Here is a 6000-nt window from a genome sequence, read left to right as displayed (position 1 = left end):
TTTCATATATATTTGTTGTTTGATTTATCATCTACGGGTTTATGTCGAATTAATTTGATGGCCTGCTCCCAGTTGGCTTGTTAGCTCAATTGGTAGAGCGCTGCACTAGTATCGCAGAGGTCAGTGGTTCGAATCCCGTACAGGCCTGAATTTTTTTCAGGTCTGATTTTCACTATTGCTTAAATAGTGCTTTACTGCGAAGGATCGTGCACATATACGTTACTATAGTTTGTCCAACACGACAAATTGTTACGTCAGGGCGGGCGAATTACGCGGATATTTATTTACAGGAAGTAGAATCAAACAGTTAATCGTTATTTGTATTTGGAGTCGCCCGGCGGGCTCTTTAAAATGCGGCAGAGCTCGTAAAATTACTCTTCGATACTACACACCAAAACGTCGAAAAAGATAAATCTGTATTTTCATACTCAATTACCATGGGGAAGATAATAAACAATATGGCATTTCCTTGTCCTGGAGTGAATTTTCCTATTGAGAGAGGCAGTGCGCAAAGTCTGGCCCAGTCAAGGGATCGTCAATGATGAGGCAGAGTAAAATTTTAGTTTTTTAAATTTTACGATTAATTTGTATATATTTCAACAATGCTACTGAAGGACAGCATGTACAGATTATTAAAATTTTAGTATTTCCATAAGGGCGATTTCAATCACTTAGTATGTGCTAGGAACCCGTAATGGGCTCCTGTATGCACCTACGTAAATTTCACACCAAAACGTCGAAAAAGATAAATCTGTATTTTCATACTCAATTACCATGGGGAAGATAATAAACAATATGGCATTTCCTTGTCCTGGAGTGAATTTTCCTATTGAGAGAGGCAGTGCGCAAAGTCTGGCCCAGTCAAGGGATCGTCAATGATGAGGCAGAGTAAAATTTTAGTTTTTTAAATTTTACGATTAATTTGTATATATTTCAACAATGTTACTGAAGGACAGCATGTACAGATTATTAAAATTTTAGTATTTCCATAAGGGCGATTTCAATCACTTAGTATGTGCTAGGAACCCGTAATGGGCTCCTGTATGCACCTACGTAAATTTATCGGAGCAAAGAAACTCTTCGGCATAAGAAAATAGTTTAAATCTGAATTGGTTGACGGTAACCAACGAGGCCACTGTGACGTCATGAAAAAATGATCTTGCTTTTGGCGGATTAAAATGTTACCCGGGGCAACAGCAAGGAGAGGGTTGAATCTGTGCAATTTTTCCTTTACTACGTGGATTTTCTGATTTAGCGCTTAAATATAATACATAGACTTGCCTCAGCTTGAATAAATTTACAACGGCTTGTTTCTGTTTAAGATCGACTTGTCGTCCTCGGCCAAAACAAAAAAAATGCAAAAAATCTTTTTAAGTGCATTTCTCCTCTTTTTTTTTTTTTTATTCAAAATTTGATTTCAGACTTAAAGTTTCTGATCTTTTTCTTTTGCCTAAGGACTTTTTCCTTGTCCCTCTAAACTAGAAAGTGAGTGGGGTACGATGCAAACACCAGTTCTCATTCGTTATCAGGCATTTATCCATAGCATTGAGTTGTACAAAATAATAAGTGAAAGTAGAACAAGGACAAAAATTAAAAACAAAAATAGCAGACAATGCTTTTCTTTTGTGGATTTGCTTTACTGGTAGATTTTGAAAGATCTAAACAACGTTTTACGTTTTTAAAGTTTAAAACACCTTCTCAGCTTAGTAAATCCCTTATTTCTGGCTCTCGAAGTCGGGGTAGTCGTGCTGTAGCATTTGATCACAACTCAGGCTTCGAGAGGCGGAACAGATTCGCCGCACATCCTTTTTCATGATTTTAACTTTGCCCGCATTGCACACCTACAAAGGAAGAAAGAAAATTGCTGACGTAACTGATAACGTGTGGTCCTACGAATTGGAAATGCATCTCCATACTCACGAAAAGGCGAATTTGGTATACAGATAATGGTCGGAGATAATTTTTTTTTTGTTTCTTTCTTTTTCTAGTTCTCGCTTTCTACTCACGCTGGTCTCATTTGGGAAGAATTACATTAGCTGTTACCAAAACAAATAATGTTACTTACGGGCCTTTCGTCATTATTAGTGCACGCTTGTGCGAGTCCTTCAACGTAGGATCCCTGGATGAGAAGAATTGAGAGCAGGAAAAGGATGTTGAGTGCCATTTTTGCTTCCATCTCCTTAGCTTGTTACCTTTCTCGTAGAAATAAATAACGTTGCGCTGGGGTCAGTTTGGTTAGGAGACAAAGACGTGTGAGCCTCATTTATACATATGCGGCTCATTGAATGTTTGTCTCGCATTTGTCATGAGCCGCCCACGATGACATTGATGGGATCATTTTTTGTCGCATGATACTAGCTTTTTAAAGGTAAATACGAGAAATCGAAGTGTTGAGAAAAAACCATTAGTTTTAATTGAAACACTAGTGTTTTACGTCGCAAAATGTAATATTCGCCGTAAAATGTGATACTGACGCAAAATGTGATATCAATCGCCGCAAAATGTAATACAAACGCAAAATGTAATAACATGAACGCAAAATGTAATAACATGAACGCAAAATGTAATAACATGAACGCAAAATGTAATAACTGTTCAACGCGAGATGTGATAACTTTTCTAACGCATAAAGTAACAACACAAAATGTAAGTACTTCTCTTAAAACAATGTATAATAAAACAGCTATTGGATTCGGTTTGTGTGATAGCCGGAATAATCAAGGTCTCGGTTAGTGTTATCAGCCGAAGCCTCGGATGATAACACTTACCTCGACCTTGATTATTCCGGATATCACAAAAACCTCATCCAATAATTTTTTATAATCGGTCTATTTCGCAGAAAGTATGTCATCCTGCAAAGCACATTACCCATAGAGTTGGTGAAGGCAAAACAAGGTGAGCCTCTGGCTCCTATTGACAAAATTGCCATAGTGTGCTGTACACTCACCAATTTATCAGAGTCCATTGTACCATTTGCTTGAGGTGAACTAACTACCAGGTTGACTCCAGGTACTTTATGCACTATTTTTCATATAAAGGCCTAAAGATGGAGTTGGGGTTGGCTATTATTTGTTATTAAAGAACTTTATTAATTCTCATGTTGACAAAAACACAGCTTTAAGGTACACCATTTGTAAGCAACATTTGTTTAGTTTATGTCACAGATGCTAGTCATTAAAAGATATGTGTCTACATGACAAACAACCATAAAGTTTAGTTTGGATTGTGACAAAGAATGGAGCACCCCAAAGTAATATTTTTAGTGGTAGTGGTACAATTGAATAAACTTGACATTTCAATCATGATTGATCAGTTAATTTTTTTATAGCAAACTTGAGAACGCCCTTCACATAACCTTACCATGCAATCACAATACGCAGCAATTACAGTTCCACACTTTTCTGCCAGGAACCATGTTCTAAATGGGGTGTCCCAGGCTCTCTGTGAGTGATTCACCTGGTGAGGGTAGACAAAAAGTCTTAATTCTAAATCCAAGAATTTAGATCCTTGAAACATGCCACACCACTCGCTAATGTAAGTAGTATAAGTGATATACCTTCTAAACTTGCAGCTGTTGTGTCAAGATCAGCTAGTAAAACAAAAGTGTTAGCTGAGGTTGATAAAAAATGAGTCCTTTGTTTTGTTCTATTTGCTTCTCTTAGAGATCATCAGAAAAAAACAATACACTGCTGTTAGCTACTCTGGCGACCACAACAGCTTTATCGGTATCAATAGATCGCACGCAAAGAGTACTCACCCATCCAGACACAAAGAAATTGTATGCTTCCATCGATTTGCAGGCTTTCAGTTGGGTTTTTTGTAGCCCATGAGGTTTGTACTACCAAGTAGTCGACAGCATCCGGATATTGAACGTTCGGGAGGAGCTCGATGTTTTCTGAGATATCACTTTCTCTCAACGGACAGAGAAGAAACGGTACTTAGAATATTTTTTTTGGCATTTTATTTTGGCAAAGGACAACAAGTCGTTCTTAAAAAGACACAAGCCGTTGTAACTTTATTCAAGCTGAAGCAAGTCTATGTATTATCTTAATGAGCTAAATCAGAAAATCCACGAAGTATAGGAAAAATTGCATAGATTCAACTCTCTCCTGATGCTGTTGCCCTTGGTAACATTTTAATCCGCCAAAAGCAGAGGCCATTTTCCCATGACGTCACAATGACCTCGTTGGTTACCATCAACCAATTCAGATTTAAACTATTTTCTTATGCCAAAGAGTTTCTTTGCTCCAATAAATTTACGTAGGTGCATACAGGAGCCCATTACGGGTTTCTGATACATACCAAGTGATTGAAATCGCCCTTACGGAGATACTAAGATTTTACTCTGTCTCATCATTAATGATCCCTTGACTGTGGTAGAATTCTGTGGTAGACTGTGGTAGAAATAAATTGTCAAACTATCAAGGAAAAAGAAACGACTATGGAAACGAGCAAAACAGTCTAATTCGGCCGTGCATTGGGACAATTACAGGTCAATACGTAAACAAATCAAAACCGCTACGAAACGTAAATACCGTGCGTTCCTAAAGGAACTTCAAGTCGATCTAAAGGATAATCCAAAAAATTTTTGGAACTTTTATAGATCGAAAACAAAGTCTGCAAGGATTCCAAAAGTTGTCCACCTTGGTAGTGCTAAAGCCTCAACCCCCTTCGCCAAGGCAAATCTATTTAATCACTTTTTTGCCTCCTTGTTTTTGAAGCCCGATTTGCATACAGTAGAAACAACAACCACTTTTACTGCACAAGATAATGAATTGTATTCTATTCAAGCAACAATCCAGGAAGTGTTGAAAGCGCTGAAAAACATTGACCCATCCAAGGCGTGTGGCCCTGATCAAATACCGGGCAGAATATTACGGGAATGTTCATCTGAAATTGCACCTTCTCTAACACGTTTAATTAACATTTCTTTAAGAGTTGGCTGTGTCCCACAGGATTGGAAGCGTGCAAACGTTGTTCCTGTTTATAAAAAAGGTGACAACGAAGATGTCTGTAGCTATAGAGCAATCTCACTGTTAAGCCTTATTTCCAAGATTACTGAGCGCATTGTTCTTGATCGTTTCTCCAACTTTATTGCCGATAAAATCTATCCCATGCAACATGGTTTCGTCAAAGGACGCTCTACTATCACTCAGCTCCTCGACACAGTACACCGGATGGTCAGAACAATCGACCATGGCGAACAAACGGATGTCGCCTTCTTGGATTTCTCCAAGGCATTTGATTCAGTATCTCATGCACATCTAATCAGTAAGCTGGATCAGTCTGGAATTAAGGGACCATTGTTGCACTGGTTCATAAGCTACCTTGGCAATAGGCTACAGCGAGTAGTAATTGATGGTAAAAGCTCAAATTGGTTACCTGTCACCTCAGGAGTCCCACAGGGTTCTCTACTTGGACCTGCTTTATTTGTGTTGTTTATTAATGATATGCCGAGTGCGTTATCTCACTCAAGCACATTGGCTCTGTTTGCTGATGACGCTAAGTGCTTCCGCACCATAAGATCTTATGCTGACTGTGCCTTGCTACAAGACGAAATTGACAAGCTGGTTGACTGGAGTAACAACTGGAAGCTGGCCTTCAATGTTGACAAATGCTCACTTTGCACAGTAACACGGAAACGCAGCCCCATAATTTGCAACTACAGAATGGGAGAGAAGGCTCTTAGCAGGGTGAGAGCCCAGCGCGATCTCGGGGTACTTATGTCAGATACAGCTAGCTTCAATGATCACATCCAAGCCCAGGTAAACAAGGCTAACAAAATGCTGGGTTTTATTCGTCGCACTATCAGCGGAAGCAAAATTTTATTACCAACTCTGAGATCCCTTTATGTGGCTCTCGTACGTTCTCACCTTGAGTACGCCTCTGAAATCTGGAACCCAAAATCAATTACTATGATAAAAAGAATAGAAGGGGTGCAACGACGTGCGACTCGGCTTATGTTACCCGATTTTAGCTATAATGAACGCCTAAAACGTC

The 6000-nt window shown here is 38.9% G+C and overlaps 1 long non-coding RNA gene across 1 annotated transcript; it reads right to left on the bottom strand.

The window, feature by feature from the left end:
* Window positions 1-1616: 1616 nt before the first annotated feature.
* Window positions 1617-3293, bottom strand: LOC148728908 (uncharacterized). Its single transcript, XR_015988843.1, has 2 exons — window positions 2066-3293; window positions 1617-1841 (listed from the first exon to the last, which is right to left on the bottom strand). It is a non-coding gene; the product is annotated as an uncharacterized LOC148728908 (long non-coding RNA).
* Window positions 3294-6000: the final 2707 nt, after the last annotated feature.

This window comes from Stylophora pistillata, chromosome 6 (assembly GCF_964205215.1).
Source record: "Stylophora pistillata chromosome 6, jaStyPist1.2, whole genome shotgun sequence".
NCBI classification, from domain to species: Eukaryota; Metazoa; Cnidaria; class Anthozoa; order Scleractinia; family Pocilloporidae; genus Stylophora; species Stylophora pistillata.
This window is presented reverse-complemented; position numbering and strand designations above follow the sequence as displayed.